This window comes from Stenella coeruleoalba (genome assembly GCF_951394435.1).
Source record: "Stenella coeruleoalba genome assembly, chromosome: 13".
Classification (NCBI taxonomy): Eukaryota; Metazoa; Chordata; class Mammalia; order Artiodactyla; family Delphinidae; genus Stenella; species Stenella coeruleoalba.
This window is the reverse complement of record NC_137159.1, coordinates 11,835,298-11,847,899: the sequence shown is the minus strand read 5'-3', so window position 1 is coordinate 11,847,899 and position 12,602 is coordinate 11,835,298.

Here is a 12,602-nt window from a genome sequence, read left to right as displayed (position 1 = left end):
GGGTTCGGGTCCGGGAAGTGTGGCTGGGGCATGGAGGCGGGGCTCAGGGCCGGCCGGGGCGTGGAGCTAGAGGTGGGGCCAGAGAGTGGAAAGGAAAGGGGGCGGGCTAGAGGGAGGGGTCCGAGCGTAAAGGCGGGGCCAGGCAGGGTTGGGGAGCCCGGAGAGGAGGCGGGGCCGGGAGGGCGTGGAGGAGATGGGCGGGGCTCAGAGTCAGGCCGGGGGGAGGAGGCGGGACCGGAGGGGAGGCGGGGCTCTAAATCAGGTCCCCGCTGGAAGCGGCTTCAGCCCGAGGCGGGAAGCTGAGGTCCCAGAATTTGCATGGCTCTGGTCGAATGCTTAGTGGGAAATATAGGATGGAGCTACTAGCTAAGGTTTTTCTCTGTGTATTTCAGTTTCTTGAATTCTCTGCATTTGTCCCCCAACCCCCTCATCTCAGGGGAAATAAGTTGTTCTCTAAATTCACGGTAAGTGCCTGGAAAGTGCTTTGAGGTCCGGTCCGTTGAACCCAAGGCGTAGTATTGTGAGTATAATGTCGGTAGGATGGTTAAAGATTTTTAGAACAAAGTTGCCTGGTTACTTAAAGCTCAGAGGGGCAGAGCTTGGGTCTGTCTTAACGGTGTACTTCGCCAGGCATTTTTGACTGTGAAACCTGAGTAAATGTCTTGCTGTCAAAGAGAACTACAGTAGTTTATTATTAAATGTAAATAATGTCCAGAGGGAGAATACAGTCCTAGTTTAACATTGTCATTAACGTAAAATAGGATCGATTTATAGTCAAGAGGATCTGGCCTTATCAGTCATCTTAGTCACTTATTTAGACTAATTACTGAGAGCCTAATGTGTAATAAAGACTGCACGTGCATTCCATACGTGCCTTTCCCAGCAAGCAGTTGTGATCATTTCTATGTGGATGGAAATAATAGACTACGCCAAGGCCTGGAGGAACAGAAAGACCTACCAGATGACTAGTTATTGGTGTGAGATGGACAGTGGAAAGACTGCGAATATTTAAACAGTAGCAGAACATCCAGGTCCTCCTAAACACTTTAGTCTAAGACATCAGAGGGGCAATGATGGTTTTTAAGCAAGGCGGATGAAGTGACCAGATTCTTTTGGTTAATCTCAGTCATATGAAAACTGTGTTAAGGAGGGCAATGAGATGATCAGTTAAGAATATTTCAATACTTTGTATGACCAGTTAAGAATAAATTACAGTAATTCAGAGATGGTGGCCTCAACCACAGAAGCTTCCATTAGAATAGAGATTTGGATAGATTCCAGAAATGTGGGAGATGGAGATTTTAAATTAAAAGACCTTGGTGATTGATTAGATATTGGAGCTTAGGAAGGAGAGGAGTTGAGGCTGGAACCAAGGTATCTGGCTGGAACAAATGAGGTGTGGACCATCTGGAAGAGGAGAAAAGTGAGGAGATCCAGGACTACATGGCTTCACAAAGGGGTAATTTATTTAGGTAACCGTACATTGGGGAAAGAGGAATACCCAAACAATTCAAGGAGTGTTGGACTCACAGTCTGAGTTGGTGTTGGCTCCCTATTAGAATGAGAGGCATAAGGGGCCAGGTAATAAATAGAATCTGGGCCCATAGTTGGATCCACTGGGTCCACAGACCCACGTGGTGGTAATTATCCTGGTTCCAGATTGTATAATTGGAATATACATAATGAGTAGCTGAAATGACCTTACACTAGTCCTCGGTGTCTAGAATAAGAGCTGTCTTAATGGGGAAGTCCAGGTAGAAACCTCTGAATCTGCCCTGCTGGCCAAACCATATTGTCTCCTGGGGGGAATGGCAGAAATTAGTGCTACCTTTAAAAGATGCAATGGTGGTGGCTACCATCACACCTCCATTTAATGCCTCTTCCACTGTAGGTGCTCCTGTTAGTACAATATTATTTACAAAGGACACTTTGTGTCCTTTTCCGTTGATCCACTCACATCCCTCTATCCCAGATATCCTTGTCCCAAATCTTCTGATCTTTCTCCTCCCAGATTCCTGACCAGCTGGCTAAGCCATTAACCACTGCCCATAAATCCATGTATGTTTAAACTTCAGACAACTTCCCTTTCCACAAAAAGTGAATAAACAGATGCATTGCCTGAAGCTCTGTCCCTATGCCCCACCCTGGGGACGCTGGAAGGATTTCTTCCTCACCTTTGTCTTTCAAGGCCACCCCTGAGCAAGACTAGAGTGCAGCTGCTATCCTTTTTCAACTTGCCCCTACCTATGGAGCTGATCCACCTATGTACCAAGCTCAGGCTTTTAACCTCTCTATCAGCTGGTCATAAATAGGATCTTCCTTGCAGCCCTGGGTGTGAACTGAGGGAGAAGCACTTTTGCAACTTTGCTTGATGTCAATGAAAGTAGATAAACAACGTCTATTAACTACAAAGCCCTTGATGACAGAGAAATGATTAAAAAGTTTTCTGAATTGGAAGAATTATTGTTAAAGTGCCCATTCCCCCAAAAGTGATCTACAGTTTCAGTGCAATCCCTATCAAAATTCCATTTTTTCACAGAAACAGAAAACTCCTAAAATTTGTATGGAAACACAAGAGACCCTCAAATAGCCAATGCAATCTTGAGAAAGAAGAAGAAAGCTGGAGGCATCACACGTCCTGATTTTAAACTATATCACATACAAATGTAGTTATTTACAAAAGAGAAAAATATGTACAGATATTGAAAACAAACTTATGGTTACCAAAGGGGAAATGTGGGGAGAGGGATAAATCAGGAGCTTGGGATTAACTTACACACACTACTATATATAAGATAGATAACCAACGAGGACCTACTGTATAGTACAGGGAACTCTACTCACTAGTGTGTGATAACCTATATGAGAAAAGAATCTGAAAAAGAATGAATATATGTATATGTATAACTGAATCACTTTGCTGTACACCTGAAACTAATACAACATTGTAACTCAACTATACTCCAATAAAATTTTTTAAAACTATATTACAAAGCTACAGTAAACCCCCCCCCCCAAAAAAAACAGTATGCTATTGGCATAAAACAGACATATAGATCAATGGAACAGAATAGAGACCCTGGAAATAAACCATTGCATAATGGTCAATTAATTTTCTACAAAGTCTCCAAGAATACACAATGGGGAAAGAACAGTCTCTTCAATAAGTGGTACTGGGAAAACTGGATATCTATATGCAAAAGAATGGATCCTATCTTACACCATACACAAAAATCAATGCTAAATGGATTAAAGACTTGGTCATAGAGCTGAAACCATAAAACTCCTAGACGAAAATGGAGGAGCTAAGTTCCTTTACATTAGTCTTGGCAACGATTTTTTGGATTTGGGACCAAAAGCAAAAATAAATAGTGGGACTACATCACACTAAAAGCTTCTGCACAGGAAAGGAAACCATCAACAAAATGAAAAGCAACCTATAGAATGAAACTACTTGCAAACCACACATCCAATAAGGAGTTAATATCCAAAATATACAAGAACTCATACAACTCAATAGCAAAAAAACCAACAACAAATAGCCCAATTTAAAAAATGGGAAAAACACCAGAATAGACATTTCTCCAAAGAAGACACACAGATAGCTAACGGGCACATGAAAAATGCTGAACATAACTAATCATCAGGGAAATGAAAGTTAAAACCACAATGAGGGTCTTCCCTGGTGGTACTGTGGTTAAGAATCCGCCTGCCAATACAGGGGACACAGGTTTGAGCCCTGGTCCAGAAAGATCCCACATGCCACGGAGCAACTAAGCCTGTGCACCACAACTACTGAACTTGCGCTCTAGAGCCCACGAGCCACAACTACTGAGCCAGTGTGCCACAACTACTGAAGCCTGTGCGCCTAGAGCCCATGCTTTGCAACCAGAGAAGCCACTACAATGAGAAGCCCGCGCAACACAACTAGAGAAAGCCCGTGCATAGCAATGAAGACCCAACACAATCAAAAATAAATAAATAAATAAAAATGTTAAAAAATCACAATGAGATATCACCTCACACCTATTGAGATGTCTATTATCAGTAATAAATAATGATAATACATAAAAGATTAAATAAATAGGACAGAAAGAAAACCTCTTCCTTACAGTAGGACACCAACAAGTAAATATAGAATGAATGATGGAGTTAGGAAATCATCATTTGGTAACTGTCATACGTACACTTGACTCAGAAAGAATCATCAATTGGATTCTAAAATTAGTAAAAGTTTGTTGAGGAAGTATCTGCCACAAACTATATTCATTACAAAGGGGAAAATAGTAATTTTATAGTAGCGAAACCTGGCAGACACCACCTTAATGATCAAAGTTAATATCACAACGAGTGGGACAAATTGACATGATATGTCTCACGCTGTGATGCCATGAAAAGAAGCAGCATCACTTCTGTGGTATTCCTGCCCGAAATGCATCACCTGAATTGAATCATGGGGAAACCTCAGATAAACTCAAATTGAGGAACATTCTACAAAGTAACTAGCTAGATTGAATTTCTAACAGTTGCTTTTCACAAGAAACTTGTATATCATATAAATATTTTTCTAGTGTGTCAAAGTTTTATTGTTTACTAATGCTTCATACAGACCCCTTGTTATGCAACCATTAAAATTCAAGAGCACTAGGAAATAGAATCGTTTCTAGAACACTAGCCAATCCTCACCAGTAGGTGACACTAGCTGATTGAAGATATTTTATATAAAATACTGTCTACTCTAAATGGCTTTTTAATCCAGAGTTTTCATCTTCCAACTTCAATTGATGATGCTATATATACCTCTAATTTAAGCCATTAAAACCTTAATCAGTCAGCAAACATTGTGTGCCTTAGTGCTAAGTATCACACATTTGATTGCTGGTAATGGACTCAACAGGGATTTTACATTATTAAAGAACAAATGCTTTTATGTGTTATTTATTTATTTATCTTTACATCATCTTTATTAAGCAAAATAATAACAACAGCATATATGTTATTTATTTTTTAAACATCTTTATTAGAGTATAATTGCTTTACAATGGTGTGTCAGTTTCTGCTTTATAACAAAGTGAATCAGTTATACATATACATATGTCCCCATATCTCTTCCCTCTTGCATCTCCCTCCCTCCCACCCTCCCTATCCCACCCCTCTAGGTGGTCACAAAGCACTGAGCTGATCTCCCTGTGCTATGCGGCTGCCGCCCACTAGCTATCTATTTTACATTTGGTAGTATATGTAAGTCCATGCCACTTTCTCACTTCATCCCAGCTTACCCTTCCCCCTCCCTGTGTCCTCAAGTCCATTCTCTACATCTGCGTCTTTATTCCTGTCCTGCCCCTAGGTTCTTCAGAACCATTTTTTTTTTAGATTCTGTATATATGTGTTAGTATTTGTTTTTCTCTTTCTGACTTACTTCACTCTGTATGACAGACTCTAGGTCCATCCACCTCACTACAAATAACTCAATTTCGTTTCTTTTTATGGCTGAGTAATATTCCGTTGTATATATGTGCCACATCTTCTTTATCCATTCATCTGTTGATGGACACTTAGGTTGCTTCCATGTCCTGGCTATTGTAAATAGAGCTGCAATGAACATTGTGGTACATATCATACTGTTTTGATGATGGTAGCTTTGTTTTTTGTTTTGGATGTATTAGGTCTTTGTTGCTGCACATAGGCTTTCTCTAGTTGTGGCGAGTGGGGGCTACTCTTTATCGCAGTATGTGGGCTTCTCATTGCAGTGGCTTCTCTTGTTGTGGAGCACAGGCTCTAGTAGGCCTGTGGGCAGGCTTCAGTAGCTGCAGCATGTGGGGTCAGTAGTTGTGGTGTGTGGGCCCTAGAGTGCACGGGCTTCAGTAGTTGTGGCTCATGGGCTCCAGAGCGCAGGCTCAGTAGTTGTGGTGCACAGACTTCATTGCTCCACAGCATGTGGGATCTTCCCGGACCAGGGCTCGAACCCGTGTCCCCTGAATTGTCAGGTGGATTCTTAACCATTGCGCCACCAGGGAAGTCCCTGCATTATATTTTGAAATCAGAAAGCATGATACCTCCAGCTTTGTTCTCCTTTCTCAAGATTGTTTTGGTTATTTGTGGTGCTTTGTGTTTCCAAGTGCCCATTAATAGATGAATGGATAAAGAAGATGAGACATATATATATACATGTGTGTGTGTATATATATATATATATATATATATATATATATATATATATATATATATATACACAATGGAATATTAGCCATAAAAACTAATGAAATCTTGCCATTTGCAACAACATGGATGGACCTAGAGGGTATTATGCTTAGTGAAGTAAGTCAGACAGAATAAGACAAATACTGTATGATTTCACTTATATGTGGAATCTAAAAAACAAATGAACAAATATAGCAAAACAGAAACAAAGTCATAGATACAGAGAATAAACAGGTGGTTGCCAGAAGGGAGGGAGGTGGCGGGGAGGAGAGAAATAGGTGAGGGAGATTAAGAGGTACAAACTTCCAGTTGCAAAATAAATAAGCCATGGATATGAAATGTACAGTGTGGGAAATATAGTCAAGAAATATGTAATATTCTAGTTACAATAAGTCTATGGTAACTAGACTTATCCTGGTGATCATTTTGAAATGTATAGAATTATCAAATCACAATGTTGTGTAACAGGAACTAACATAGTGTTGTAGGTCAATTATACTTGAAAAACAAACAAACTCATAGAAGAAGAGATTAGGTTTCTGATTTCCAGAAGTAGAGGGTAGAGAGAGGCAGAACTGGATGAAGGCATTCAAAAGGTACACGCTTTCAGTTATAAGATAAATAAGTACTAGTGATGTAACGTTATACATGAAATGTGTTCAGTGAGTAAATCCCAAGAGTTCTCAACACAAGGAAAAAATTTTTTTCTATTTCTTTAATTTTGTATCTATATGAGATGATGGATGTTCACTAAACTTATTGTGGTGATCATTTCATGATGTGTGTAAGTCAAATCATGATGCTGTACACCTTAAACTTATACTGTGCTGTATGTCAATTATATCTTTATAAAACTGGAAGAAAAAAATAAAAATTAGGTTGTCATTTTACTGTTGAGTTGTAAGAATTATGTATAAATTCTGGATAAAAGTTCCTTTTATCCAGACTGATGATCTGTGGTTTTGGATTGGAATATTTAATCCATTCACGTTTAGTGAACTACTCATCACTGGCTAAGCAAGAAACACTGGGAATGCCAAGCAGACTTGTAAACTTCCTGAACTTGGAATATATTATCCAAGCTACAGACAGATCCATAAACAAAATGTGGAGGCCTCATTGGCCCAAGATGTTTAAGTACAACGTCTGATCAATGATTGGCTTACTACTAAGCTCTGCTTGACTCCCGGATGACCCCTTAAAAGCCAGACTTAAAAATAAAAATGCGAATAATTTTAAAAAAGCAACTGAGCAGAGGCACCAGTGTTCAAACATTGCAGGAGAAACGCAATCTACAGGATTAGTTCAGGCAAACCCCTAAAGAAACAGTGATAACAACCACCCCTGGAAGGAGAGACAAATTAGAATCCATAGTTGTTGCAATATATGATCTGAAATATCCAGTTTCAACAGAAATAGATTAAATGGGTAAATAAACAAGAATATTAATGTGTACACAGGAAAAAAGTAGTCAATAGAAACTTTCCCTGAAGGGATCCAGATGTTGGACTGAACAGACATTTTATATGTAAAAAAGCATCTATTTATAAATATGTTCAAACAATGAAAGAAAACCATTTTTTTAAATCAAATAGAGAATATCAATAAAGAAAGAGAAGTTATTAAAATAACTGAATGGAACTTCTGGAGTTGAAAAAATACAATTACTAAGATGAAAAACTCACTAGAAGGGCCCAACAGCAGACATGAGCCAGCAGAAGGAAGAATCAGTGAACCTGAAGGTAGATCATCACTGATAATCTCACCTAAACGACAGGAAGAAAAAGAGTTGGAGAACCACACATTTTTGAATGAGAAACTATCTTCTGTCTCTGGAGAAACTATGTTAAAACAAGCCTCGTGGAGTTAAGTACTCATGGAGTACTCCGTGGAGTTAAAGAAGCAGCCTGCATTCTCTTGTTCAGACTTGTAACATGATGGAATTTTGGTTTTCAAACTCCAGCTGATGGCCCTTTAATTTTAAGTCAGATGGGGCTGGGCCTTGGAGCCTGCTTCCAGGAAAAGCGTTTGATCTAGCTCTGAAGTTTGTTACAGAGTCTGGACAGCATCTGCAGGCCTGGCTGATCTGCTTTACCGTGGTATTAATAGACTTCAATAAAATGTGCAAGTCAGAGCCCTCTGAGGAATAGTCTTTAAAGGAAAGTATTCATTTGAAGCCTTCTATTCCCTCTTCTGGACTGTTATCCAAGACAGCAAGGTCTAGATTGCTGTGCTCTGCAAATCCCAACGTCCCAGTTCTGTTCAGAATATAGTCACTAATATTCTCAGTGAGTATCAGTTGAATGGGTGAGTTGATTGTATCCTCACATGGTTGATGTTCAAAAACACTTTTCTTTTTTCAAAAATACTTTTTTGGTTAGAATTTGTAGATGTGCAGTTTCAGTAAATCCACAGATTCATTTAAAATGATTGTGTCCTTAAGAGGTAGGAAGGGTTAATATACATAATTCTCAAGCATCTCTTTCGAATATCTATGCATGGAATCCTAGATATTATACATGAAAATATTCTAAAGTAGTGGCCTTTGGGTTACAATTTCTGGAAATAATCACTACATTAAAATACAAATAAGTTAGGTAATTTAGACATGCTTTTTAAAGTTAAACAGGATTGGCAATTTTACTTCTATTCTTAGACCTTTAAAAGGGAGAAAATAAAACCTACATATAGAAACATCACACGTTACTGAAATGTTCATTAAAGAAAGCAAAACTTCCCGTTTTCCCATTTGTCACTCAAGGTACCTAAATGTCTTTAGAGAAGTTAAGTTGCTGTTATAACTGGTTTATTTTTGGGTGAGTTACTTTCCTACCGACTCAGCAGAAGTTCCAACTTGCTTTTGTCATTTACCAGGAGAAGTTACAAAATTCTTTACTTTCATGAGTCAGGACAAGTCTGGCCAGAATCGACCTGATTTGTAAGATAAGAGCTGTGGTTTGGCCTGTTTCCTGAGAGGGAATCTCTGCTTGGTCTGGGGGACATGGAAGAAGAGGGAGGGTCTCCTCCTCCCTGGAGGGCACTCTGACACCTCAGGTCCCCAAATCCTGTTGGTAAAGTTACCACTGCTTGCCATCACCCATATATGGAAAGAGAATGGTCACTGAAGCTCAAATAACTAAACTCCAGGACGAGACTGATAGGAGAGGTATCTGGGCATCGCTGTGTAGGCAGGTGCCGGCCTCTGGGGGATGAGGACCACTCTCCTGCACCCTGGCCACTTCCCCTACTGTGTGCATCAGTGGCAAAGATTAAGTCTTTTTCTTTTCCTCCTCTCCTTTCTCCTCTCCTCTCCTCTCCTCTCCTCTCCTCTCCCTCTTTCTCCCTTCCTCCCTCTCTCCCTCCCTTCCTGCCTCCCTTCTTTCTCTCTCTCTCTATTCTCCTTATTATTATTATTTTTTGGCTGCATTGGGTCTTAGTTGCGGGATCCTTCGTTATGGCGCTCGGGCTTCTCTCTAGTTGTAGTGTGCAGGTTTTTCTCTCTCTAGTTGTGGCGCGAGGGCTCCAGAGCGTGTGGGCTTTGCAGTTTGTGGCATGCAGGCTCTCTAGTTGAGGCGTGTGAGTTCAATAGTCGTCGCATGCTGGGCTTAGTTGCCCTGCGGCATGGGAGATCTCAGTTGGACCAGGGATCGGACCCACGTCCCCTGCATTGGAAGGCGGATTCTTTACTACTGGACCACAAGGGAAGTCCCTTTTTCTTTTCTTTTTTGAATTAGTTTGCGTTATTTTGGAGGCGGTTGATAACATAATCAGGGACAATATTTCTACTATGACAAATGGTGAGTTTGTACTGCATAAGCAATGAAATTGGGAGAAGCCTCTGATTGGGAGAAGCCTCGATAACAAGCATAAGGTCCTTTCAAGGACCTTGCCACCTCCCCTTCCTACAGGGGGTTGCAGGAGGTGTTGCAATCTCTACTGTACACTGATGGACACTTGGGCTCCGGGAGATCAAAGTGACCTGACCAAGATTGCCCAAGGAATGCTCACAGGACTGGTTCCTGTCTAGCCCTTGCTGTTGGCTGCGTGGTCTGACTCCTGAGGCCCTGATTCTTCTCACTTCTCCTTTCTACTCAGAAAGAAAGGCCAGAAAAAGGAATGGAAAGGGGGGTGGGGAGGAGGGGAGAAAAGAAAAGGAAAGGAAAAAGAAGAAAAAAGGAGAGAGGTGGGGAGGGGAGTGAGGGAGGGAGGGAAGGAGGGGAGGAAAAAATAACCCTCCCAAGGCAGAGCTAGTCTCACCTGTAGGTCACAAGTATTTCTGGTATTTGTTTATTTCTCTTGCTCTCCCCAGCCCTGTCCCAGCCCTGTCCCAGCCCGGCTGAAGAGAATGACTGTCTTGTTTCTCCCTGTTTTCTCTCCCAGACTTTTGGCCCATAGGAGTCACTTACAAAAGTAATTTGAGTTTATACAAAAGAGAACTTGAAGGGCTATGTTCAGTTCATGCTCAGAAGTCTATACAAGACTTTGCCAGGGATCGGGTCCTCTGAAAGTTACTTCTTTCAAACATTCCAGCGTGGCTGAGAGAAGAACATGGTGGTAGCGACCGTCTCAGCGAGTGTCTGAACGAGGGGAGTCCGGCTCCATTCTCCTGTTGGGAAAAGGAGGCTGGGATGGGAGTTCTGCCCATCACGCCCCATTTACCCAAGGCCCTGGGGCATCGCTGTGGGGTTGAAGTGAATTTCTCTGCCATGTTTGTTACTGTCTCAGGAAAAGCCGGAAGTCACAGCTTTCTCTCTACAGCAGAACTGGCCCAGGCTTTCCAGCCCTTCTCGGGCCACACGGCATATACTGAGCAAACTGGACAGGATTTGGGGGGCTGTGGGCATTTGACGACCTATTCATTATATATTTATTTACATTATGTAATTAAAATTAGAAACACAAAACACAAAGTGTATTAGTTTAGATATTTAATATTAAATGTGTATGAAACTCCCAAGTATGTTTTTCAATTTGCTTATTTATCTTACAGATGCAAATATACATTTTAAAAAAAATATTTATTTAATTTATTTATTTGGTTGCGCTGGGTCTTAGTTGCAGCAGGTGGGCTTCTTCGTTGTGGCTCATGGGCTCCTTAGTTGCGGCATGTGTGCTCCTTAGTTGCAGTGGCGGCCTTCTTAGTTGTGGCTCATTGGCTCCTTAGTTGCGGATCACCAGCTCCTTAGTTGTGGCATGCAAACTCTTAGTTGCAGCATGCATGTGGGATGCAGTTTCCTGACCAGGGATCGAACCCGGGCCCCCTGCATTGGGAGCACAGAGTCTTAACCACTGTGCCACCAGGAAGTCCCGAACATACCTTTTTTTGGGGGGGGGGGGAGCTGCACGGCTTGCAGGATCTTAGTTCCCTGAGCAGGGATCAAACCCATGCCCCTTGCAGTGGAAGCACAGAGTCCTAACCACTGGACCACCAGGGAAGTCCCCACGAACATATCTTTTTACCTTGGGTTTTTTTGCTTAAACTAGCCAGTCAGTTCCTGATCAAGACATTCTCAATAGTTACCACCAGTAGGAAACTTTATTTGCACAAAGTAAAAAAATAAAAATTTTCTACGGATTTTCAAATAACCATTCAAAATTGTCCAACAGTAGAAATGATCTTTCTAGGCTCTAACAGCCTTTTGTTTTTTTCCTTTCACGGATAAAATGTGGTGCTAGCATTTCTCCTAACAATGCAGTTTCCTCGCCAACCCGCAGAACTTTCTTGTCTGGAGCATTTCACAGTAACAATGGAGCTGGCAGACCCTGGAGACTGGGGCATCTGGGCTGGCATCTGGGACCAGGACCCAGACTGTGAGGGCCACACACTGATCCCTGCAGGCTGCAGTGGCTTGGGTGAGGCTACTCACAATTGCAACACACCTGGGGATGCCAGTGGCCCTGCGCCTGCGTGGCTGCCCCAGGGGCTGAAGGGATCAACACTGAAACTGACCACATCAGTCTACTGCTTTACTAGCAGAGTAAGTGAGCCTCCTCTTGCCTCAGTCTGCCCAGCTGCGACATGGAGATAATAACAGTAGTACCTACCTGGTAGGGTTGTTATGAGGATTAAATGACTGCCAGGCCTGGCCACATAATAAGGGCTATCTATGTGTTTGTTAAAAAAAGTTAAAAGGTCGAGAGGCTCTAGAACAGACCCCCAAATCACATGCTTAGAGCCAGCCAGAACTGGATTCCTTCGTTCTGAATTCTAGCTCCCGCCCTCTCTAGACACGGGCCATAGCAGGCCCTCAACCTTTCCAGCCTCTGTTTCCTGGCCCATGCGTGATGATGGCACTGGTACCCACGTTAATGATGTACATATTAATGTACAGTTCACATAAAGTGCTTGAGACATAACAAGTGCTCAACCAGCAATGGCTCTTATGACCCAGCAGAGCCAG